The sequence below is a fragment of the Dermacentor variabilis genome, chromosome 11, assembly GCF_050947875.1.
Source record: "Dermacentor variabilis isolate Ectoservices chromosome 11, ASM5094787v1, whole genome shotgun sequence".
In the NCBI taxonomy this organism is placed as follows: Eukaryota; Metazoa; Arthropoda; class Arachnida; order Ixodida; family Ixodidae; genus Dermacentor; species Dermacentor variabilis.
Window position 1 is genome coordinate 80,209,371 of NC_134578.1, and position 27,030 is coordinate 80,236,400.

The 27,030-nt window shown below is 46.4% G+C and overlaps 1 protein-coding gene and 1 long non-coding RNA gene across 2 annotated transcripts in view; one reads left to right on the forward strand and one right to left on the reverse strand.

Moving 5' to 3' along the window:
- The window catches only part of LOC142563702 (organic cation transporter protein-like), a 143,034-nt gene that overhangs the window by 103,121 nt on the left and 12,883 nt on the right, over window positions 1-27,030 (reverse strand). Inside the window, exons 2-3 of the mRNA XM_075674301.1 lie at window positions 24,811-24,893; window positions 11,087-11,170 (exon numbers count right to left, since the gene is read on the reverse strand). The gene's annotated coding sequence lies outside the window, so the exon portion shown is untranslated. The remainder of the gene's footprint in view (window positions 1-11,086; window positions 11,171-24,810; window positions 24,894-27,030) is intronic.
- Window positions 1-27,030, forward strand: part of LOC142563703 (uncharacterized) — a 216,975-nt gene that overhangs the window by 51,372 nt on the left and 138,573 nt on the right. The gene's annotated exons all lie outside the window — the stretch shown is intronic.

Consider the following 27,030-nt stretch of genomic DNA (forward strand, 5'->3'; position numbering starts at 1 on the left):
GTCTGACCCAAAGCTTCGGATAATTTTCTCTGCTCTACTCTTGCGTCTGCCGTCATTGTAACCTGGATGCATGTTCTTGGGTATATTTGGTACTAGGAGTTTGTCACGAGTTTCTCTCGTTATCGTGCTCTTTTCCCCGTATAGATTGTGATAATTCATTCCTAGTTTGCTTAGTATATGCCGTCCCGTTTTGGTTTTGGTTAGTCGCTCTGCTTGAGATGTTTGTTGTGCTTCTATGAGTTCGTCCAGTGTGTTGTGGAGTCCTAACTTTAGCAAGAGATCCGTGCTCGTACTGATGGGAACCCCTAGCGCTAGTTTGTATGCCTTTTTTATCATGTTGTTAATTTTACGCTTTTCAGCTGCAAACCAATTGTGGAAGGCTGCTATGTATGTGATCTGACTGATTACGAATGATTGTATCAGCCGTATGATACTTTCTTCCTTCATACCTTGGTGCTTGTTAGTAATTCGTTTGATTAATCTCATGGTGTTTGTTACCTTTGTGTCTAACTTCTTTACGGTTTCCGTATTTGTGCCTTTGTTCTCGATTACCAGACCCAGCACTTTGAGCTGGTTGACTATTGGGATATTCCGCCCGTTCTTGGTGTGTAGCTTGATTTCCTCATGAGCCTTGTTTCTGTCGTATCCTTTGGGAGGCCTGCCTCTAAGTGTGGGGCGGTACAATAGAAGTTCAGATTTCTCTGCAGAGCATGTGAGGCCTGTTCCTATGAGGTGTTCTTCTACTGTGTTAATTGCTGTCTGGAGTCGTTGTTCTATTGATCCGTAGCTGCCATCACAGGTCCAGATAGTAATATCGTCCGCGTAGATTGTGTGATTCAGGGACTCTATGTGATTTAATTTTTCGGGGAGTCCCATCAAGACGAGATTAAACAGCATCGGCGAGATGACAGCGCCTTGCGGCGTGCCGGCCCCTCCTATGTCGATCTCGGGCGACTTGAGCCCTCCGACGGAGATGACTGCTTTCCTATTTGATAGGAAGCTCTTGATGTAGTTATACGTCCGTTGCCCTAGTCCTATTCGTTCGATGTTTTCCAATATGGTTGCGTGGTTGGCATTATCGAAAGCTTTTTTAAGATCAAGGCCCAAGATGGCCCTTGTCGAGCGCGTGTTATAATCGATTATCTGATGCTTAAGTTGGAGCATCGCATCTTGTGTCGAAAGATTTTTGCGAAATCCTATCATTGTATCCGGGTATATGGTATTATCCTCTAAGAAGTTGTCTACTCTGTTTAAAATTGCATGTTCCATTAATTTTCCGACGCAGGATGTTAGGGAGATTGGTCTGAGGTTGTCTATCTCAAGCTTCTTACCAGGTTTCGGAATAAGCGTTATCGTCGCTTTCTTCCATTGAGCTGGCACTTCTCCTTTTACCCAACACTCGTTTATGTATTCTGTTAGTTTGGCTATCGATTCATCATCCAGGTTCCTGAGAGTCTTGTTGGTTATACCGTCCGGGCCTGGGGCGGATTTGGTGTTTAACTTTTGTAGGGCCGCGCGGATTTCTGCCTCCGTGAGTTCCTCGTCTAATTTTGCGTTTGTATTCCCGTTGTAGCTAGGATAGATGCAAGGGGGTGCCTGTGTTAAGTATTTCTGCTGCAATTCATTGAGAAATTCCTCTTCTGTACCCTCATATGCGTGTATTAACTTATTAATGGCTTGCATGTGATTTTTCTTGTTATTGTCATGGTCAAGCAGGAACCTGAGCATGTGCCAGGTTTTGCCGGTGCTTAATTGTCCGTCCATGGAATTACATATCTCGTCCCATTGTTGCTTGGTCAATTGCTTAGCATGTTCTTCTATTTTTTTGTTGAGGAGTGCTATGCGCTTTCTTAACTTTCTGTTATGCTTCTGACCGCTAAGTCTATTCTGAAGCGACTGCTTAGCTTCCCACATGTGGAGAAGTTTGCTGTCGCATTTATCCAAGTTAGATTCAGGTGGTGCTATTTTTGTGGCAGCTTTGACGTCATCACTGAGCTCCTTAGTCCATTGTTCTATGTCTGCGATTGATCGTTGATGTGTCTTCTCTCGCGTTCTACAAAATAGGTCCCAGTCTACTAATTTGATCTGTCGTTCCTTGGGTCTATTCGGCCCTTCTCTGACGTGTAACTCCAATATGCGGTGGTCACTACCCAAATCGTCCAGTGTGTTGTGCCACGTCGCCTTTTCAATATTCTTGGTAAAGGTTAGGTCTGGGGTTGTGTCCCTGTTTAGCGCCGTGCCTACTCTGGTTGGAGTGGCGCGGTCTGTGACAAGCGTGAGGCCTAATTCTTGCGAGTCGTTCCATAAGTCCCTTCCTTTTGCTCTGGTATATAAGTATCCCCACGTGGTGTGTGGGGCATTAAAGTCTCCTCCTATAACTACCGGATTTTCTCCAGCAAGTCTGAGTGTTTTCTGGAATAGGTTCTTGAATTTGTGTTTATGTAGCATGGGGTTACTATAAATGTTGAGAATAAATAAGCTACGTCCTGTCTTTTTTTGTGGGATCAGTTCCAATAGAATATTGTCAATGTGCGTTATGCCTGTGTTGTGCTGCATGCAAGTTATGTTTCTTTTTACCAGCGTAGTTAATGCCCTGGTGTCCCCTTCGGCATAGCCAAAAGATCTGTATCCTGCTAGCTTTGCAATCCCGTGTGTTTCCTGCAGAATAATGACGTCCGGTGTATCCTTGTCTTTCAAATACTGCTGCAAAACTGACTTTTTGTTTTCGTAACTTCTACAATTCCACTGCCATATCCTGAACCCCTCTTTAGCGCGCCTCATTTCGGGTGCGACCATGGGAGGGAGACGGGAGGTTGGAGAGAAGCTGATCTTATATAATTAGGTGGTTGTGAAGTGGGTAAGGATTATGGTGCTTCTGACGCAACAGAGGGGAGTCCATTACCTGGTGACTGGTTTGCCTCTAGGATGTCTAATCTACTCATAATTGCTGCTATTGCCTTAGCCATTTCAGTCATCATTGCGTCCCGTTTTTCATTTGACTTTTGTATTTCTGCTAGGCTCTTTTGAATATCGGCTAATGCTTTATCTACCACTGCGTTATCTTGTTTATCACTGATGGCTTGGGCCTTGCGTTTGAGTGGAGGGGGCTCATCCCCTTCGTCCATCTTATTGTCCGGGATTTCAAATGGCTCTTTCGTGCTCGCGTGTGGAGTGGAAGTTACCGGATTTATTTGGTTTTTTCCTTCCTTGAGAATTTTGATTTCATCGCTCATACGTGCTAGCAAAATCCTCAACTGCGCGTTCTCGTGTTTTAGTTGCTTGATCTCGTTATTAATGGCAGTCTCCCCACCAGCCCCCGGGCGCACGCCGTCGACCACGTCTGCCCAGCTCACCGTGTTAGTCTGGTTTGCTGATGAGGATGTCCTAGTTCTGGACCTGGATCTGGATCGTGTGCCCGGTGTCCTGGAGCCGGACCGGGATAAGGATCTGGTGGTGGATGGAGACCTTGTTCTCGATCTGGAGCGTCGTTCCCTGGCGTTTAGGAGGCCAGGCGTTCCGCGAGACTCTGCTTTGTCTTCTCTTGAGATAGCGTCTTCATGGTCTTCTTGTCGTTCTCGTTGCAGTCTGTGCCATTGTCTCTGTTTAACGATGAAGGGCTTTTTGAATTTGGCTTTGCACGTCTTGTCTGCGGTCGGATGGTCCTCGCCGCATAACTGACATTTAGGTTGGCACCTGTGGTCTTTATCTTGGTTTGATGTTCCACATCCCGCACAAATCTTGTTGTCAGGGTTGGGACATACATCTCCTCTGTGTCCAAGTCTGTTGCATTGGTGACAGAAGTCCACTTGTTTCCTGTACAGGGAGCAAGGGAGTAGCGCTGCCCTGTATCGGACGTACGTGGGCACTTTGTGTCCTTCAAAGAGCACAATCACTGTGGTAGTATTACTGAGTCTCTTTGCTGCTATCGCCGTTGGGTTTTTACACGTAACCACCGCTGCTGTGATGTCTCTTGGGCCCTCGTCGAGTGGGATTCCTCTGATGACTCTTTTGGCCGTCATGTCAGGCGCTGTCTCGTAACCACTGGTCTCGTAAAACTTGTCTTGAATCTTGATACGTGCTACTTCCTGATATTTGTTTTCACGCTCTTTATCCGAGGTACTGACGATGAGGATATTTTGATAATTGTTGGGGCAGACAATGTCCTCCTCCCTTTCGTCTCGAGGAATACCTGCCGCATCTTGTACCGCAGCTGTGAGGGGAACTATACCATGCTCGGATAATTTGAGTCCTCCACGCGGTCTGATCACAATCTTGTAATCCCCTCTTGGCAAATGTGGCATTCTGCTCGCCTTGCGTATGTGCTCTAGCCTGCCTTTCCATGGGTTATTGTTGCGCTTGTCGAGCCGCGTCGGCGACAAGGTGCTCTCGCGATGTTGGGAGGTTCGCCGGTCTGATCTTCTGTGTCTGACCTCCTTCCATCCCTTGCTTGTATCCATTTCTTCCTGGGATATGCTGCGCCCCTCTACGGTGACTTCCATCATTGAGAAAAAGATCGGCAATTGTTGAGGAAGCCGGCTCCGGCGCGTGGCCTCGCGGCTCTCCCGCCACGAGGTCCGGCCAAAATATTGTCGTAGAGGCTTGAAAAATGGGAATCCCACCTGGTTTTCGGTATCCACTTGTTCCTGGGAACGAGCTGCGTCCGTTGGCGTGCAATAGCGGGTGGCTTTTTGGCGATTTGCGCTAGAAGAACATTCGTGGAATACGGAGCCGACGTGATGTGCATCCGCTCCCTCCGGCTTCTTCTTCTTCTCCCATTCAAACTTCAGTCCCTAATTTTCGGCGTCCATATCATTCCCGTTTGCTCTGCCAGGCCAGTGCCATTTTAACATTTCAATTCCATCCCGCGTGTTCGTAAATGTGGAATGATTGGTGAATTATTCTAACTCCGAACTTGGAACTACACAGCTAAGTTATTGACCTTATCAATAAAAGGCTAACAAGGTGGGTAGTAATGTTTCTGTGCATTTACCTATTGCAATCTATGTCGCGCATTAATTAAAAGTTGGCACGTCTTGAAAGTTCACCGGTTACAATTGGTAAACTGCGATATTGAAGTAAACTTAATAATGACGAAGGTTATTATTTAAGTTTCGTTAAGTAGTTGAATGTGTGCTTCAATTCTTCCTGCTACAAATTTCTGCCACTTCCAATAATTCATCTCTAGGAACAGAATTATGCTATCGGCAACTCGCAATTTTTACAAAGTCCATAAACAGCACAATCACGACGCAAGCAGCAGGAGCTGCTCCGTAGGAGCTCCGCTTTTGGATGCACGCACCACAGGGTCTTCGCGGCGAAGTCTCTTTGCTTCGCTTTCACGTGAATGATCTGACCTGTCCGCCCGGCGTCGAGGGCGAGCTGCGGCTTGTGCTGTGGCTTGTCATGTCCTCAGCGCAGCACTCTGCTGGGCCCGATGTTGCCTGGCTGCAGCCGTGGCTGTAGCCCTAGGAATCGCTTCGTCAGAAGTGGGTCATACCTTACGATAAGGTGGCATAGCCTTTACCGAAGAGTAAACACAGGTATTCCGATTAGGTGGTGAACATGTAACACCCTTGACCCGTGGCACGGTTGTAATATTTGGGGTCAGGCAAGTCACAAATGCCGACGTCCGACCCATCTAAGCTAAGGACGTTGTTGAAGGGAGGAACGTGTTCTCATAGAGATCGAGGAGTACTGGATTTATTTGCAATATCTACATTAAGGGTGCAGAGGGATTCATCTCATCAATCTAGCATTACTGGAAACTAAGCACACCGTGGTGCCTAAACCAGGTGTTTAAGACCCCCTCGCTCTTTCCTAGATCCATATGACTGAAAAACTGCCGTCGAAGCGTCGTTCAATGAGAGCATTCGAAGTTGTGGAAGGACGCGCTTTCAGGCCGAGCGTTCAGACACTCACTACCGCACCTTTGTTTCCCTGAACAAACGGAAAAGAGGGTTACCTCCTGCACATGGCATGTCACGCTTGACTCAAGCTGGCCCGTTTTGGTTCCTGAGCTGACCCCACACTTAGCTGCAGCCTGTGTCGAAGGACCGTGGCGATTAGCGGGGTCAATGAGAAAATGCTTGAGAACACGCTTTTCCAGAAGTTTTCTTGCTCCAACTGGTCCGTGAAGGCGCCAGCGAACCAGCTAACAATGCTCGGTCCGCGAAATGTGCCTCGCCTTGGTGGCGCCGCAAGTCTGCCAGAAAGGTGCGCATTGTTGGCTTCACAAAGCAATTCGTCGCAGCGGGCTAGGAGAGGTTAGCAGGTCACTAACCACGCGGGCGGATCGAGAGAGCTCCTTGATGGCCCGCAAAATCTCGGCTGGCCAGTTCTCATAAGCGCTGGGCATGAAGGGAATGGGTGATTGGAAGACTTGGCTTTCAGGAACCAGCTGCGAAATGCTCACATACACCCCAAAACATCTGTGACAGGCAGCAACAAAGCGAAACACAAAACAGGGCTCTGCGCAGTGCTGAAGTATCTTGGATCTCGCTTTAGACCCGCCAGGCTTGCAAAAAAAAAAGTTGAGTGCAGAAACAACAAATAATGCATTTTCACTCTGCAAATTTTGAAAGACTTTCGTGCGAGCAAAGCTAGCAATCATGGATGGAGTCCTGATAAATAAAAGGAGATCGTCTTTGCCTAGTAAAATAAAAGAACAACAACCACAATTAGTCGGGTCCCCAAACGCAGAACAAGTTTCAAACTAACCGAACAAGTCTGGAAAATGAACGAGTGTTCGCTTTAGTGCACGGCTGTGAAAAATCTGCAATAGTAGCTGTGTTAAGCTTGGCCAGCCGTATGGTGCCTCGGCCGACAACATGGCCCAGATAAGTAATCTGCGAGCAGCCGAACTTGCATTTTTTCCGCCTCCATGGTTGAGCATGCTTTTTCCCCAACCGCAAGAACCCCTGCTTGAGGTGCGGTGCGGACTGTTTCCAACTGTCAGAAAAAATTGCGACACCATCATGCTATGGCAATGCGAAATCCTGCGAGTCTTTTTGGGCCATATCCATCAACTTAGATAAGATATAAGGCGCGTTATTCAGCTCGAAACTGAACTTAAAGCTTGTATTTTCATGAAGGTCTTAGGATCATTACCTGGTCCCCAGCGTTAAACGTTCTAAGCCTCAAATTTCTATCGTAATAGAGTTTGGTGTGCCTCTCTGCCATGCCCATGTTCTTTTGTACTAGTTCTTGTGTTGCACATAGCCGTTCCAGCAGATTTAGCATGTTCTATACCACTGTTTGACTCTCTTCTCTGTCCTCCAACATTCTCAGTGGGGAATGGAGTGCCCTCCCATACGTTAGTTCTGCTGGTGAGAACCCTGTAGCCTCATGAAGAACCATTCGCAAAGTAAACAATATAGCCCGAAGACAATTCTCCCAGTCGTATTTGTGCTCGTAACACAATGTCCATAACACTCGCTTAGGCACTGAATGCCACTTCTCTACACCATTTGACTAAGGGTGAAACACAAATCATTAGCAATCTCAAAGATATAGTAAAAGCAGCTGAAAAAATTCTATATTGTTCTGTACAGTACCCAGAGGAGTCAGGATACCTCAATTATAAACAGTAATAAACAGAATACAGGAAATCCTCCTATGTCTAACGATGAAGTCAGAAGGGCCTTGCAAGACATGAAACGATGATGAGTGGCAGGAGAAGGTGGCATAACAGTTGATTTAAACAAACATGGAGGAGACATAATGCTTGAAAAACTGGCGGCTCTTTATACAAAGTGTCTATCGACTGCAATGGTCCCAGAAAACTGGAATAATACAAACATTATACTAATACACAAAGAGGGAGACGCTAAAGAATTGAAAATATGTAGGCCGCTTAGCTTACTCCCAGTATTATATATGATATTTATCAAAGTAATCTCCCATAGATTGAGGGCAACACTGGACTTTAGTCAACCAAGGAAACAGGCTGGTTTCAGGAAGGGATACTCTACAATGGCCCACATCCATGTCATGAATCAGGTTATCGAGAAATCCGCAGAGTACAGTAAGCCTCTCAATATGGCTTTCATAGATTACGAAAAGGCATTTCACTCTGTAGAAATACCAGCAGTCATAGAGGCATTACGTAATCAAGGACTACAGAACGCTTACGTAAATATATTGGAAAATATCTACAGAGGTTCTAAAGCCACCTTAATTCCGTACAGGAAAAGCAGGAGAGAACTATAAAGAAAGGTGTTATATAGGGAAACACAATCTCTCCAATGCTATTCACTGGGTGCTTAGAAGTATTCAAGCTATTAAACTGGGAAGGCTTAGGAGTAAAAATCGACGGGGAATATCTCAGCAACATTCGGTTCGTCGATGGCATTTTTTTATTCAGCAACAATGCAGACGAGTTACAACAAATGATTGGGGAACTTAACAGGGAGAGTGTAAGAGTGGGGTCGAAGATTATTACAAAAATAATGATAAATAGCCGGGCAAAGGAACAAGAGTTCAGGATCACCAGTCGGCCTTTTGAGTCTGTGAAGGAGTACGTTTCCCTAGGTCAATTAATCATCGGGAACCCTGATCATGACAAGGAAATTCACAGAAGAATAAAAATGGGTTATATCGACATACGGTAGACATTGCCAGCTCCTGAGTGGAAGCTTACCATTTTCATTGAAAAGGAAGGTGTACAATGAGCTCATTTTACCAGTGCTGACAGATGGGGCAGAAACTTTGAGACTGACAAAGAAGCTTGAGAGCAAGTTAAGGAGCGCGCAAAGACCGATGAAACGAAGATTGCTAGCCATAACGTTAACAGACAGAAAGAAAGCGGTTTGGATAAGAGAGGAAGCGGGTATTGACGATGCTCTAATTGGCATCAAAAGGAAAATATGGAGCTGGGCAGGTCATGTAATGCGCCGATAAGGTAACCGGTGGACGATTAGGGTTACAGAATGGGTACCAAGAGAAGGAAAGCGCAATCGAGGACGACAAAAGACTAGGTGGAGTGATGAAATTAGGAAGTTCGCGGGCGCTAGTTGGAATCAGTTGGCGCAGGACAGTGGTAATTGGAGATCGCAGGCAGAGGCCTTCGTCCTGCAGTGGACATAAAACAGGATGGTGATGATGATGACGATGATGATGATGACACACGGAAGTGTGTTTTAACTTTACTACGTATTTTTGTAAGAATGTGGAAGTCAGTGAGCTGGCGAATACTGACCCTTGATCCGCATGCAATGCGGCTGGAAACCCAAGTGGGGCAAATACTGTCAAAAGTGCGTCTAATACTTCGGTGGAGCTGAGATTTTTAGAGGAATTGCCTCCGGAAACGTTGTGGCCGGATACAACATGGAAAGCAGGTAGCTTTAACCTCTCTTTGTCTTTGGTAGAAGCCCTACCGTGTCAATCACAAGTCGTCTAAAGGGTTCTGATATTAGGGTGGCTACCTTCAGTGGAGCTTTCCATATTTCTCCTGGTGTACCCGAGTGCTCGCAGGCGTCGCATGATCTGACAAAGTTTTCTACGTCTTCGAAACAGCCAGGCCGGTAGTATTCCATAAGCAATCTTTCCCTCGATTTTGATGCCTGGCTGGCCAGACCACCCATTTCCATTACAGAGACCGAAAACGTCCTCCCTGTACTTAAATAGGTGCAACTTATTGATCCAAACTCATGCCGTTTCGGTTTCTGTAGTGTCGATATAACAAGCCTCCTTTCTCGTGCATCGTCACGCTGCGTCTAGCAATGCCTTCTTTAGCTGCTACATGTAACATAGCGAGGCTGGCGTCATTCGTTTGCTCGGCTGCCAGTGACCCTCTCTCGACACGTAATAGCCGATCAAAGTTCTTTGAGTCTGGTGATAGTAACGAACCTGTCTAGCTTGCGTGGGCGTCAGCTGGCTCTCCCTGCAGGCGTGAACTTTGACACATGCCTTGTGAAACGCTCTCGTTGAGCTTGTCAGCTGGCAGGATTTTTCAACCGATTTGTCATCCCTGGAGCCCATCTCGCTTTCTGTGGCCATGGCTACCTTTTTTGCTGCTTCTGTTTGAGAGGCTTTTGCATTTTCAAATGAAAACCGCATGCTTTGATGAGCTTGGGAACGCGTAAACGCCTGTACTATGCCCTCTCCAAGTTTCAACCTTTTTGTCACGCACTAACTGATCCAACTGATTAGTAAAATATGTCATGTTAGTGCAGCGAAAAAATGTGGAAGCTGCAGCCTTTTTCACGAGCTCGCCGAACGGCCCACTGATTTTGACTTTTGCCTTTGGCAGACACGCTGTTTTCTTTCACAATCTGTTTGGTGCGCGCTACTTCTCAAGTGAAGTCATCTACCGTCACGTAAGACGGATGGACAATATCCTTCGTGGCGGCTCTGTCTCGTAGCGCTGAGCATGGTTTGTCATTAATGTGCTGGTCGCGAAAGTATCGGTTAAAAAGTTCCATTTTCTCTTTCGTCCACGTAGGAAAAAGCTACGCTAGGGTTCCCGGAACACGTCGCCAACATCAGCCGGGTATCAGTGTACTTTCATATAAATAATATGTTGGTAGTCTGCGCTCTCGTTTGTTTCCTTGCTTGTACTGTCCTCTCGTTTCACAAGTCCTTAAATAGGTTTCCGTTCTTAGAATTTCATGCGTTTCATTTAGTTAAAGAAAACGTGTAGTGGAAGGCTTCAGAAGCCTTAGGGCCGAAATGTGCATTCATAAAAGCGCTTGCATATCCAGGCGTATTACACACAAGTTATTAGCGCGCGAGCATCGCCCCGTCACGTTCCGTATAAAGTCTAAGAGAGATAAGATCGCGGCCGTGCGCCGTTTTTTGTAGGTGCGAGGGAAGGCATGCAAGGGTGAGCAGTGAAAGAAGGTTGCTTCGTGCGGCGACGCTTGTTGTGCGCGCAACTGATGAAAGCCTGCAATGGGTGCCGATTTTCGTGCACTCAAGGGGGGAAGCAAGGAGATTGGCAAGCGCCAGGAAGAGGTGGAGGCGGCAGGGTAACGAGCGTATCCAGTTCCACTCTAGCCGTGACTGCAAGACACTAGCCATACACTTTGGCAGTAGAATTTATCAGAAAGCATCAACAACTATTTTTATTTTGAGTGCAATAACTTACCTGAATAGTCTACAAATGTGAGAATGGCGCATTGAGCCACCGGATCGTAGTAATGGAAGTAGTATGTTCTTCGTAATAGAGTCCCTGAAAAAGATTCGATAGTACTCATCAATTCCTCATTCTTAATGTGCATAGGAAATCTGAGAGAGAAGTACGCTTTTACATTCGTTCTTGCATCGGATACTACAAGACAAATTTCAAGGCTTTTGCTCTGTATGCTATTAAGTAACACCGCGTTTTGAATGCTAAGTTGAGAGGTAGCTCGCTCATTTAGAACTATGGCTGTGTGCAGCTTTGTTATAATACACATATTGTTTCTCAGAGTAGCGCGAGTGGTTTTACAAATCACTATGAGACGCGGGACAAGAAATGAAACGATCGCATGCATAGCACGCCACCACTTGTCCCCTAGCCTGAAGGGCCTTGAAGAAATCGCATTTATCTGGACTGCTTGATCTGCGAGCATCCTAGGCCCTGTGTCAAGCTCGGTGCCCATAGGGTCAAACAAAGAAGCCGCTAAAGCGTAATTTGTATAAAAACTGTTCCTGTTCGCCTGCTAGGATAGTAATAGGGGCTATCATTGAGATGCATTTGTGTGGGAAATAGTTACCGCAATAGATATGTAATCACCGTTAACGAAAGCAGACTGAGTTATACACTGTCTTCCTAGTCTTGAGCGTGTCGGTTATGGCAACACTGAGCAATAATAGGAAAAATACGCTTCCTTGTAGTATGCCTTGCCCATATCTGATCGTGTTACCTAGTGGTATTTCAAGCGTTAGCTGCATTATACAGGTTGCCTGTTATTCCTAATGTCCGTATTTAAAAGATGTGGACCACGAGAAATCGTTCCATGCAGTCCAACACTTTAAACAGTGGCAACGAAATCAGGCAAGCTGTCTTTCATGACTAGGACGCAAGGAGAAATCTTTCTGTTGTGCTCGCATTCATGCGCTGCCAGAAAGTTGCGTAAGTGGTTCAGTTTTAAGAAAACTCATTGTAATAAATCAGACCGTTTTCACACGTGTAAGATGGTTTCTAAGAATGAAAAAACTGTTTTACTTGAGCACCCCTCTTAGAAAGCAAGCAGTTCTTTTCCTTCGCTTAATAATGCAATGAAAATGTAGTTTGTCGTATCATTCAGGCGCTGCAGCACTGCGTCGGTGGAAGGTGTCCACTTCTAGGACAGTGCCGTGAAGGGGAAAGAAAGGATGGCTGTTCGTTTGGTCTGCAATGTTTTCATGGATGCGTTGAATATCTTTTGAAATAACGCTTCGACGTATTTTAATAAAACAGGAGCGAAATAATTTAGCTCGCCATTTTGTATTCAAGCGACCATGCTGACCATGCACTGTATTTGACATATTCCGGAAATGCTCATTAGGCCACAGAGCGCAGTCTAGTGTGTCTTTCGCAGCGTATTCCTCTGTGTACACGAACTACAGAATTCAGTCCGTCCAGCAAAGACTACTGCATCACCACTTAGAAGGTACGTCTCCTTTGTCATATCGATGCTGCTCTATTCTCCTTCCTGAACAGAAGCTCTGCAGCGTTATGTCTGGCATCGCGAAACATTCGGACATTCCGACTAAGCAATGCTGCTTACTTTCTCGCCAGCATGCTCGCCAAGACATCTATCTCCAGGCCCAGTCGTGAGCTGCTCTTTGCTACAGTGCCTGATTTTTAATGGACAATTTTGATCTACTTCCCTCAAATGTGGCCGTATTGATAACAACGGCAATCGTGTCATACCTGTGTTAGTAGACAAGCTAGACAGTTGTAGCACAAATTGGGAAGAAACAAACAACTAACCGAACGAAAGAGAAGTGCTATGGAAACGAGGAAAAGCAGGAAAAAAGTGAGAGCAAAGTGCCAGGCACGCGTGGAGGGAAGCTTTGTGCGAGGGGTCCTGGAATGCTGGTTGCAACGAGGGGGTGCCGGTTCATGAAACGTCGGCAGACAGTCTGCAGGCAGATCCAGGAGGGAGCCCAGCGCTTCAGATGAATTGGACTTCTCATGAGGGACCACGGACGATGGTCAAGCTGTGCTTGTTGGGTGGAGATGACTGGTTAGTCGGGCCAGAAGGTACGTGCTTTCCCGCCGGCCGTTGCTGAGGGTTGATCCTGCACCCGGCCCTACCGGCGTCTCCCGGAGAACGTAGCAGCCACCCGGTCGTCTAAGCAGCGGTCACGACAACGAAGCTTAGCGCTGATGACAGCGTCGACAAGGGAATCTGCGCTTCGTACGCTGCCGCGTCTTCGGCGACTATAACGTCGTCTTGGCCTTCGAAAGCCCTCGTTGAATGTATGTTTACGCAATCACAGTGACACTATAACTTCCCGCGTCGTTAGCGGCTAGACAGTAGCTCTTTTGTGCGTGATATCTTCACAACATCCTGTCTTGAGAAATACTCGTTGGTGTTGTACTCCTTTTGATATAAATGTAATACAATAAATTCACTTTTGAACGCAAAGCGTGAAAAATAGTGGCAGAACTTATTATATGATGACTGTCGACGTTAAATCTTGGGCCCAATACCGCAAAAGTGTTCAAATCTGTTTCATTCTAATCCGCCAACGTCAATTTTACATAACCGCCAACTCTAGCATCGGGCCGTGACCCTCATCGTTGTCCGAACAGCCCGTCCAAACACTCCTCGTTTTTAGGTGCTCACTTTTGTTTGCGTTCAAAACAAATAACATTGCCTACATTAAGCAGTTGTGCTTCTCTAATTGGCTGAGAAAAAGCAAGGAGCACAATCAAGTAGAGAGGGTTTCAATGGGGCCGAGCCAGTGCAGTGAAAATCGATAACCGGATGAGGAGGGTGATGCCAGCGCCTGCAATTGGACCGCTTCCACTTGCTGGCTGACGGTTGCTAATTATAAGCGCGGCCGAGCGCAATGTAAGCTTAAGAATGCCGATAAAACGCATCCTAAGCAATAAACAGTTGGCCGAGCGACGTCCTATACGTGCCAAAAGGGCTCGATAACCTTTTACTGCCACGCAGAAAGCTTTATTATGCGCAAAAAGATTCATGATCTCCGGCAGGTGCAAGTAGCCAGTGTCCGAGCCATCTTCACACAGCCATCTTCAATTTTTTATGGCATATTAATGGATCTTTAACACGCACATGTCACTTCGACGAGGAAAGTTTTCGCGGTTTTGTGGTGTCGCGTGAAAGACAGGCGAAGTGGGCGCAGCCCAAAATTGTTTGACCAATAGCAGAGGGATAATGGCGAAAAGGTGTCGATTCAGAAATAATTATATTTCTTTTGTTTGGTTTGGTTCTTTCTTTTATTCGGCAGCCATCATCACTTCCTCCAACTAACCGTGGCTCTCACTCGCAAGCCCAGTTCTTCGGAGGCTACCGTATGCTACCGCAGCCCTGCTCCAGTATTTCAATGCATGGTAGGAGAAAGGAGAGCTACCGGCTGTTTGGAAGCACTGGGAGATCACCATGATCCCCAAACCAAATAAACAGCTCTGCATCGAGAACTTGTGCCCAATTTCCTTTACCTCGTGCGTAGGGGAAATTTTCGAGCATATGATACACGACCGGCTAACCTCATACCTCGAAGACAATGGATATCTTCCAAACACTATGTTCGGTTCCGGGCAGAACCTGTCAACGCAAGATGTCTTCCTTCTACTCAAGGAAGACCTCATCGACCACCTGAGTACCGGAAGCAAATCATCGATTTAACCATCCACGCAAAGTGACCTTTGACAACTTCAGTCACGAAGCTATCCTCTGCAACCTCGAAGACCTGGACAGCGGGACCCAGACATACGACTATGTCAAGAATTTCCCCACAGGCCGCACGGCCACACTTGGAATATACAACCTGCGCAGCGACAGCTTCCGACTACCGAGCAAAGGCACCTTGCAGGGTTCAGTCATATCGCCGTTGCTCTTTAATGTCGCAATGATCAAAATACCCGGCCTCCTCAACGCGATAACATACCTAAGACACAGTTTTTATGCAGCTGATATCACATTATGGGACTAGGGCCTCAAACACTGGAACACAAGAAACACGCCTACAGGAAGCAGTAGACACCATCTAGTACTACTTGCACAAATGTGGCCTCCGCTGTGCTCCCGAGAAGTCGGAAAACCTCGTCCTCTAGTCAAGAGCGAGTGGCAGACCACGCGGCTACGATGAACCTGATCCCAACGTCACCCTCAATGGAACGCCCATTCCAAAAGCGGAAACCCTATGAGTTCTAGGGCTACAAATACACAAAGACGGGTCTGGGGCGGCCACCATCCCGCCACTGCAGCGAGCGCTGTCACAGCTCACGCATCTCGCCAGGAGAGTTGCAAGCCATAAAAGTGGACTTAAAGGACAAGACATGCTACGCGTGATTCAGGCACTCCTCACCAGTAGATTAACATACGGCGCGCCCTACCTCGCGCTGGAGATTGCAGAGGTAGAAATATTTAACATTCAGATATGCAAAGCCATCAAAACCGCACTGGGCCTACCATCAGGGCTTCGACTACGAGACTTCTCAAGATGCACGTACACAACACCTTGCAAAAACTAGCTGAAGCTCATTAAGCCAGTCAATTACAACGACTGAAGCTCGCACCCACCGGAAAATCATGGCTGCAATGGCGGAGCTACGGGGAAGCTTTTATAGCCACGACGGACCGAAAAGAAACAATTCCTTTAAACCTCCGCTAATCTCTGCGCATAGCCCGAATTCCGCACAACATGCACCCCACCTACCGCAAGGGAAGAAAACAAGCCCGAGTGGATGCTCTACGGCGAAGACAGACGCAAGATATGGATGCCAGATACACCGACGCAGCCAAATGCCTGCAAAGAAACGCTTACGCTCTGAGCGTCGTAGATTCTCAGGGCAGAGAGCTAGCGTCTGCCACGGTCGGTGCACGAAATCCTGAGACTGCAGAAGAGACGACGATCGCCCTAGCAACTACCACGTGCATGGGCGCCACCGTCATCATCTCCGGTTCTTAAGCAGCTGTCAGGAACTACGCTAAAGATCGCGTGTCGACAGAAGCACTGAAGATATTGAAGCACCGCAGCACTCCGATCCCCTACATCTGCGTGACATGGATTCCTGGGCACGAGGGCTGGAGGGGAAGGAAGCGGCACACGCAGCGGCCTAAGGCCACACCTGCCGAGCCAACCCTTCCTACTCTCGAGACGCCCGGTCTACGTCAGCGGAGGCAGAGACCGTACCCATCACCTACTCAGGGATCCTTCAACATCACAGGCTGGAACGTAGGGTGTACCCACCACCTCACCCAAAGTTCAACAAAGAAAAAAGCACTACACTCAGAAGACTACAAAGTAACAATTACACCCACGGAATCCTCATGCATAGATTATACCCAACGCAACAACGATACCACTGCCGAATCTGCGGCGTACCGGAAACTTTCGCGCACCTGATCCTCGAATGTCCATGGCATCTAGACAAAGACGCATTTCCTTCACCGAGAGACTGTTGTAACGTCAGACAAGGAAGCGAACACCTCATAGAAACATGGGAGGCCAATCTCCTGTTGCTCCAGGTCTCCGAGGACCTGGAGCAACAACGACGCCGCGTCGTAAGGGCCAAAGAATCAGCGAAAGCGAGAGGGTTCCTGGAATGAGGAGGCCTCCCACTGAGAGTAGAACCGGGGCTTGTCCCAGGATACTGTTTCAGAAATAAAAGTGTATTCCTCCTCCTCCTCCTATTTGGTTTATTCATGCGTAATCAGTGCGTACAATCATACGAAATTTCAGCTATCGCGGTTTTCTTCGCGTTTCGTGAGGGACAGCAGAAGTGCGCGGTGAGCCGCAAATTCCTTGACCAATCGTAGAAGGCTCATTCCAAAATTTAAATAAGAACGTTTGGCATTGCTTTACTTAATAGCACCCCATAGAGCGTTGCAGCCATATCGTTATTGCCGTATTGGCCACACCAAAGCGCGTCATATTGTATAAAGTGTGCATGAAGCCCGGTTCCTCTCTTGCACTCCTCAGATTACGCGCTGCACTAAGTGGGTGCGCTGCCGCTAAATTCGTACGTGGTGCCTGTGTAAACACATCGTATTCAGACAAGGCTGTCAATATGCAGGGTGTCCCACATAACTTGAGCCAAGAACTTAAAAATTAAAGGCGCGTCGGAAGGGAATTGAACCGAACGCATACTATTCGGCGCAGCCTATAATAGCTGAGACCTTTTTGTTAACTAAATAATTAACTTTAATTAACCAACTTTTCAATGATTGACTGTGAACCCCAATTATGATACGCAGATTTCTAGAGCACCTTCAGAAACCACCTTTATGGTACATCTCATGTTGCCCTTTTCTCCATGTTGCAAAGAAAACCCGCGAAATACGAAAAAAAGGTACGTGATGGAGCGCTTGCGCAGTGGTATCGTGCTGCCCTCAAGCGTGCGTTCGGTGAACAAGGTCGGTTCGTGTCGGATGACGGCGAAAATGCATGCTGCTCGTCGAGCGCTTCCGACGACATAAAGAACGCCCGGACGCTTCCTCGTCGCCAGTGACGATGCAGCTGAAAGCATGATATCATTCAAAGCATGAGTCATATTTTTACCGCTCTATCCTGAAGTGTTCTCTCGAAATGCAATAACTCCTCAGTGGACGGAAGTGTATGTGGCGGGGAGGGAGATGAGGGAGGGATATTGCAGAGTTCAGTGTCGTTTTCGGGTGAACGATCGGCCAGAATTACAAGGAGCATTAGCCTGGCTGGGTGTTGTAAAGCGAAGTATTCTTTGCTTCATTATTGGCAATTTGCAGGAGGTAAGTAGATCCATATCTCAGCTTGCTTTAAAGAATATGTGTCATGTGGAAATGGAACCTCAGCCATCGAGCACAGTCGCCGGGTGCTCTACATTAGGCCACCATCGCACACATGGTTCCCTCGTTCTAAAACCAGAAAGCTCTTTGAAACTGTTGGCAGGCGCAGCCAGGGTTATTTTGTCATCATTTTGCTTTGTTACGCCTTGCGCTTATAATTCCGTGTCAGAAATCCCTAACTGACCCACTTTGTCCAGTACATCGCTCGTAGCAACCTAGGCTACGTGGAAACTGTGCGACGTTGTGCGGATTTCATGATCGCCCATGTTATTCAAGATTTAACATTTGTTCGCCAAAGTATAAATGTCATCGCCCTTTTAACATAAAACCCATGGAATTGCCATTTGTACTTCATGATTGTAAACGTGTAGTGGCTGGTGACGTCCCAATCCATGCTTATCTCGCTTATGCTCGTCCTGTATGCGGAACCCAATAATTGCAATTCTTGTAGGCCCGCGTCGAACGGCTTACAACAAAATCATGCCACTTCCCTCATGCGATCATTTAAACTTTGTGGTCGTCATGGTGCTGTCGTCACACACACGTACGCTCGCGACCCACTCACTACTCATTGTACAGAAGCACTTTGGTCCACCTGGTATCGTTTCGCAGAACCTCAACCAATGATGGATTGGAAGGCCCTTGAATTGTACAAAATATAAGCACGAAAGACAACCAAACATTTAAAAGACATGCAGAGCATAAATTTAAGTGATCACAATTAGCGGCCGGAAAAGTGACACTCCAGTTTGCGCACAAAATATTAAGCATAAAAATAATGAAAGATTTTTCATTCCATTTACGGACAGTTTTAGGAAAGAAGCGTGTTGGGCTGGTAAGCACGAGGTCCGGAGATCCAATCCCGACCACGGCGGCCGCATTTCTATAAGGGCGAAATGCGAAAACACCCGTGTATTTAGATTTAGGCGCCCGTTAAAGAACGCCAGGCGATACGAATTTCCGGAGTCCTCCACTACGGTGTGCCTCATGATCAGTTCGTGGTTTTGGCACCTAAATAAACATAATTTAATCTTTTAGGAAATAAACTATATCTAATTATGTATAGACCAGGCCGAGATTTCGTCGTTGTGTGGGGTTTTCCATATGCTGGAATGATAAGTTTAACATATCTGGTAACTTAACACTTTAACTTTAACTTTAACATAATTGTGCAAAACCGCAAGACGAATAAGTTTCCTGTGCGAGTCTTACGGCACACAGTGCTGACGCATTGATGAAATGCGCTAGTCATGTCTGCGGTATTGACAATATACTGCACTACCTTTAGAAAAAAAATAAGAAATCTAGAGTTTCACTGTCAAAAGAATATGAATATGCGACACGCCGTAGAGGATCACTTTCAATTAGTTTCGACCACCTCGGGTAATTTGACGTTCACCCGACGTACGGCGCACGGGCGTTTTCTTGTTCCTCCCCCATAGAAATGCAGTCACCATGGCCGGCTTTTGATCCCGTGACGTCGTGCTTAGCAGCACAACGCCAAAACCACCAAGGAGTCACAGCACGTCGCAATCCCTTGCCCTGAGCACGCTCGAGTTGTGTAATGTCGCGTTTATTGGGAGGGGGGGGAGGGCGTACAGTCGTGGCGTATTCAAGATGTGTTCTTACAGAAGCGTTCTCTGCAAGAAGTTCAAGACTAAGCGGCACATTTTTAGGTCTTTCCGAAGAAACCATATCCTTCTAGGGGCGATGAGAACTAGTGTATATGTTTGTAGGCCAGGAAAGTTTGTTGTTTGACGTGAGGCCAAGGTATTTTGTAATGATTCACCTAAGTATTCCGCAACATTTCAGTGAACAAGTGTACGCGCTAAGTTGTTTCTTCGTTGTTATACGCACCAGGACAGGTTTTCCTTCTTTATATCCCACATTCCAGCATGTAAACCAATAAGCAATACACTTTAATTTTGTGTAGCACGTCGTAGTCATATTGAGAAGTGATTTCTTTAAAAGTAACGCACTCATCAATGCAAATTCGGATGGATACATCACCAGGAATGACGTTAGGCAAATTTATGCAACAACGTTCCGTGAGGCACTTTGTTCAATGCCTTCGATGAACCCAAGGAGCAAATATTAAGCTGCCCAGCTAAGCTATAATTGACAGAAATTCATGCAGCGCTTACAGAATTTGCGCAATCGTTGACATTTTTTACCAAAAGTCATGGTAATATGCGATGGGCTGTTCCATTCAGCCAACAAAATATGATCGTCTGTACCAATCACGTGTTCAAAGAAAAAAAAGTCGCAGTTTTGCCCGGAAGGCGAAGTATTGATTGCAATAGCAATTTAGTAGATAGCTTGTAAACATTCGCTTACTTAGTAATTTAACAAACACGATGTCTCGTGCGCACGGATGGACATGAACACATCTCGCTCGATGACCGGGAAAACTCGCTGTCAAAACGCTAGAATAAGGAACCGTGGTAGCAGCAGCGAGCGAATTCACTTTCATGCATTTCTCGCTTCAACGCGAAAAAAAAACGTCGAAAGCACAGCGCTCACGGAGCTACCGGCATTACGTGCACGCTGCAAACATCGCAAATCGCTTTGATGAGGAGGCCCACGTGGATGCCCACTTTGGGCGCCTCGCAGATCGCTTTCAAGATGCGGCGCCCGCGTGACCGCACTCTAAGCAGCAGCCGCTTGAGAAGGACACCTCCCCCACGCCCCCATCCCCTCACTAGTCTCACCCTCGCGCGCGACTGGACTGGGCGTGCTTCCGCCCTGCCTTCCTCTTTCGCGCCCACGAGATTGAGCCTCGTTTACAGGTCGACCTTCGTACATACAGCATACGGCATGCAGCTACAATTTTGTCATGCTTGGACTTTATATGGTCAGGGAGACGGCGTCGCCAACAGCAGAAATGCTCCTGTAGTGTCCATCTAATTGATATCGCAATAAAAGCTTACAGCATGTGCTAATGACGGAAATGAGCCCATACGTTGATAGTAGTAAGCGATGGCCCCCTTTATGAAGTGTAGTAATGCGCACGCTGCTGCAGTCATTCAGTATTTCCTAGTAGTAGTTAACGAGTTAAAAATATGAGACAAAACCTGATCTATTAGTTCTCAATAGCACCCAAAAACGCACTTCCATTCCACCCTGGGAAAGTCAATGTGCAGCCAAGTTGTTGTCGGTATTAGCCATGCACAGCCAACGCTAGACAAGTACGAGCACTCCAATTGACGTTAGATGACGTAAGACATGTAGCGCCACCACAAGCGACGTACGTCCCGCGTGCACGCACTGCTGCGAAAGTTTAGCCTACATGCTATTTCTTTTAGGCCCTCCGCGAAGCGCAACTACCTTCGAAATAATAGCATTTTTCAAAGTAAATTGCGTCATAGAGTTTGAAAACTACGACTTACGCACAATCTGCAGACATGACAGCTTCATAATGTAGTTAGAATATCCAAGAATACATCATTCTCTTCTACGTAAGCTCGCAGACACAGCCATTTTACAGCTTCCATTTGAGGTCTGTCTGTGCGTCCGCGGCCGCTAGGCAGGAGCACTGTTTTTTGGATAAGACGAGCCTACGAAAAATTTGTGCTGCCCAGATAGTATCCCTAATGCTTTTGCAGCGAAGCTGCAAAAGCATTAGGGATACTATCTGCGCTGCACAACTTTTTAAGATTAACTTTTAGCAGCGTGGCAACAAGAACTTGTCCGGTAACAATAGGTTTCATGGCCAAATCACTTCTGCGGTATCCGGCAACGTAGAGAAAAAAATTCATCAAAGGAAAATAGGATTCTAGCTTAAAGGCACCACGTAGCTACAAAGGCAACCCATGCGGGTTTCTCATAAATAAAGCTTCGCATTAGGGACAGAAATTCATCCTGGTTTAGGCTTGGAAACCTGGACCAACGTTTACGGTGTGGCACTCTACCATCTGAGCTAACGATGGGGCTAGCAGACTGCAGCATGAGGAAGAATTAATCAACACTCCAAGCACAAGGCTCTTTAATATGGCAAATCAGTTCTGCGGTCTACAATGGAAACTCATACGGGTTTCCCGAATATCAGAGCAGGTGTGCTTCTGAACCGAAGTTCGGCAATGCTTTGATAACACACTAGTTTTCCGAATAAACAATTCATAGTGTAAAGGTTACGACTGTACTCCCTTTATTTTCATTGTAGTACCTTAAGAACTTGTCCTGTTGCAACAACATCAAGAAATGACAACCATTCCACTCTGTGAAGATGCAATGACAGCGAAAGCGCTTTGCTTTTTGTTTGAGAGCTTTGATTGTCGTCAGCTTTCGCTACCATTCCATCTTCACAGAGTGGAATGGTTGTCATTTCTTGCGTTGCAAGTCTGGCGTCGTTGCTCGTTCGAAAGTGCCTTGGCTCTCGATGGTCGTTTTCGTTCAGCATCGCGGGCACGTTCTTCGTCGGTGGTCGTTTCGCGCTGGCGCTGTTTACATTCTTGTTGCTACTTCCGCTGGCGCTTCTTGTACGCATGTTGGTCTTCGGGTGTATGGACTATACGCGTCCGCCCAATCAATAACGCAGCGATTTTCACCGCCGATACCTATTTGCTTATATTATGCAATAACTTTGATGTCACGCTATTTTTCACGGTGAGCGTTTTATTCTGTCCGCATTTTGACATCTGTGCCGCCGCACTACGCTCGGATAAGTTTGTTAGAAATTCTTTAGTCCGTTTCGGTTGCGGGACGCCGAAAAAACTACTAAAAGTTAGTACTATACAGCTTTCGCTGTAGAAGAAGGTGAACCGAAAATGTGAAACAGATTTGAAGAGGCGCCGTAGGAGCAGCTAACTTTTTATCTGAATGCAGCATAACGGGTCGAACATGTCTTCTATAACCAGGCTTTCCTCGGCAGAAATATCTATGGAAATTACAATCATCCTGTTGTTGGAATTATATAAAAGCTGGAAATATTCGTCCATGCCTGAGCTGCAGTCTACAATGCATCGTTTTCTCACAATGACGGAGTTATTCTTAGCTTCTGGCTGAGCCCTGTTTTCGCCGATGTCTATCATCCACACGCTTATTTACAGAAACATGAGGTAAAACTAAAGCACTCTTGCCTCTTCGGCCATCACGCTGGATGCACACTGCACATACACTGCGCCGGCTAGTTCCCTTTTGGAGGAACCCCAACAGGCTAGCTCTTGCCCATTAAGAACATCCTTGAGGTGAATGGCGACATGTAGGTAATGGCAAAAAATTTTGAAAAAGTAGGAAAAGCCTAAACAGACTATAAGTTACGATATATTCTCTTTCTTTGGCCGAGCATCATAACAACGGTTCTCCGCCTTCGAGTTGCCTTAAGTATGCGAGTGTTCTGCGGCGATTAGTCTTAATTCACTCGTGTGCCTTGCTTCATTGCATGGATGTTTTCATCACATGGATTTGTAATCATCTCAAGTTACAGTGCGCGCTTCTGTAATTGTGTTCCTTGTATCGGTTTCTCAATTGTTTTTGCCATTTTTGTATCCTGAAATGGGGATTGGGCCATGCAATCAGATAGACAAGGGCGCTAAGAGTACCCCTGTGGTGCCAGTTGTTTTACCGTGTGCATAGCGAAATTAAAGGGAAATGTTTAGGGCAGGAAATTGGCAAGCCAATCAAAAACTTTGCGTTGCTCCACTGCTTTATATTCTATCGACTCTCAGACAGTGTACCTGAAAGCAGACGGAAGTCTGCGGTTCCGCACGAAGTGCAGTGGTTGCCCCTTTGAGCGTTTCTTAGCGTTCACACGCCCCGACACGCCACGAATTTCGGAGGCCGTGTGCAGACTTCGCGGCGGCGCCGCTAGGTGTCACCGAGTCTTATGTCAGAAACGTGAACAAGGAGTTCCGCCGCAGTACATGCTTCGTACTTAAGTCCTTCCGAAGGTGGCAATATCTTGTGACGGTGTATTGATGCAGTGCTAAACGAATTAATGTTGACAGTCCAGTGAGAGGGGCATTGCCAATTTTTTTTTTGTAATTGGAGAGTTAGACATAGGCAATGACGTAACTTGGCGTCCACGAAGTTCGTTGAAAAGCAGCGCATACCCAGTGGCATATCCTACGTGGCTACTGTACTGAGGTAACATGCTTCGAAACAAACTGTCGCACCAACTTGGATCATCGAGTATCTGACAATGTGCACATACGTGCCGTTCTTCGATGAACTTAATTCCCGCCGACATGCGTCACTGTATATACTAACTGGGTATGTGCTGCTTTTCAAGGAAATTCTGACGCTGACTGGAAGCAGTTGGTGCGTCTCAGTCGGTCAGTGCTGATTTTCAATGAACCTCTTTGATGGCAACTTGGGTTATTGCCTGCGTGCCAGTATGTGTGTCCCACTCAACAATGAATGTCTGCGACGCCAACTTGTGTTGCATCTGTCAAATGTCTGCGATGCCAACCTCAAGGACAGCAATTCTCATACCCGTTCAGCTTTTCATTATATTGCAGTCTGACTAATGTTGTGCTTTGCTTGATAAAAAAAAGGAAACCTGAAATACTCGGCCTAATTTTGGCGGTTTGGCAGTGTAACATAACATTGTCAGGCAACATTCACATAAAGCGTAGCATCCATGAGTCGTGTTCTAAAATTATTTTTCTGTCCATGTCTCGGATTGAATAATTTTAGTGCGTGGGCCTTCTTGAGCAATCTGTATTCCCAGAATTTGCAGCTTTTATTCACAGGGCTTCTATCTACAATTATACATAACTACTGTGTGTTAAACACTCTAAAATGCTGACAAAAAACTTCATAGGAATAAACGCACTATATTTATATTTGCTCTTCACGGCGCATGCAATGCAGCGTTTTCTTGAAGGTGAAGGGTTCCAGGTTGAAGATTTGTGAAATAACAGATAATTTTGTGTCTTACCGAAATATCCTCTTGCCGACATCATGGGTGCCATGTCGTATCCTGGATCCCTCGAAATATCCAAGTAAACCATGTAGCCTATTCTGAAAAAAGTGTAGATGTAATCATTTATCTACAGAGGTATAAGCGCTTGGTGGTACGGCATTTCCATTGTACCATGGCAATATTTGGTGTATTTTCTTTCTTTTTTCCAATGCAGCACACCACGCATAGACACAGACACAAACTAATATATAACAATAAAATGTTTTCGATTTGTACGAGGGTCTACACCAGGAGGACTAACTTCCTAGCAAAGCAGCTAAAGAGACTTGTACCAAAACAAGCTGAAACTAGGGTACCTGTACTTGTCAGAACGCTACGCGTATTGAAAGCTCCAAACATATTATTGTGCTGGCAGCACTGTTTAAATAAACAACGATCACCACGACATCCCGGTACACGGCGACATGGCGGCAGCTATTCGGTCTGTTGCTGTGCTCAAACGTTCAGTTTGTCGCGTAGAATTCGGGTGTTCCGTCGAAGCCGAAAGAGTCCTTGCTGCCTATCGCCTTATTAACGCGAAAGCCTTGGATTCTTCGTGGTTCGAAAAATACCATGTATGGCGTTATGGCACAAAACTTCATAGGGAGCCGAACACTCAATCTGTGACGGGAGTCAAACCCATGACCTGTGGTCTTAATTAAGACGAAATAATTAAGACTCAAAACTTTGGTGGGAGTCGAACCCACGGCCGATGGTGTTAATTATGGCAAATTAGGCCATCAGCTTATAAGAAAGTGTGTAGCCGAGGCGACGAAGACGCGTAAGCGCGGCCTGTGGTGTTCACTAAGGTAAATTAATTAAGGCACGTTTAACTAAGGTAGTCAATCAAGGCACTCGGACCTACGACCTTTGGTGGGCGTCTAACACCCAACATTTGGTCGAACGCGAAACCAATTGGAGATGAGCGGAATGGCCATATCACGAAGTTGGATTCAAATTCACATCGTGAAGGAAGGGTCCATGACCTTTGGTGGGAGTCGCACCCACTACTTCTGTTGCTAATTAAGGCGAAATTAACAATGAGAAATAACTAAGAAAGAACAAAGAGACACACGAAAGCAGTTCCAAGCACGTCTTTTCAGAGATTATTTATGTCACAACTTCAGGGAAATATGCAAACACTACAATTAAAAAATAGTCAATTCCAAGGAATCACTTATGAATATTTGTCGTCCACAATATATAATGACTGAGGCAATGGTTTAAACACACAAAAGGTATACATATTTATGAAGCTGATAAATTCACCTTGAACTTCATCATAGTTGCACCAGGTAAGTGCTAACAGAGAGACAGGGGCTGCAACTACAAAAATTACGATGACATATACAAAGGAGCGGCTCAGGAAGTGCAATAATGAAAAAAAATCCTGCAGAACTCATCTCAGAACGACTCGCGATGGTAATGCCAATCGCAATCGAGCAATGCAGCGACAAATCATATTCCGGAAATAACGACTCGTTTAACACGTCTAGTAGTAACCATAAGGCTTTCGTTCCTTCGGCTATACGACACTTCGATATCGTCCCACTTTGCTATGGCACTCGCTTGCCAATGTGGCCTATAAATATGGAGGGATCACGACGACTATATTATGTAGACGCACGGAGTAAGACATTTAGGAAGTGAAACTCCTGTCAGTGCTAGCGAGCGCGGGCGACCAGATAAAGTCACAATTGTTGTATGCGCCGACGGGACCGTATACAGTGGCGGCGCCATGCGGCGCGTCGTAGAAGCCGCAGCGAAAAAAAAATGCAGCGCCCGGGCAGGTGGGTCCGGCGTGCTGGTCCGGCGCGCTCTCAACGGCGGTAATTTCTTTGCAGGCCGCCAGGCGCCGCCAGCACGATAACGGCTCCGCAGGCTTGTGACCTTTTCTGGTCGCCGCAAACAGCGGAGTTTCCACTCCTAATTGTTTCTTGCTCCGTGTGTAGACGCAATCACGGTGGAATGAAGAAGGAATGATATCGATCTAATGACAAAGCCGTATAACGACGACGGCAAGGCGACAATGATATGTGGTTATATAGGTTAAGAGGATATTGAAGGACATCATTGTGACGACGACGACATGACGATAATCAGATGGCGATGGCTGTATGACGACAACCGTATGAAGAAACAGGAATGATAACTACAAGACTAAGGTGGCGAGACGTCAGTGTGACAACGAATGCA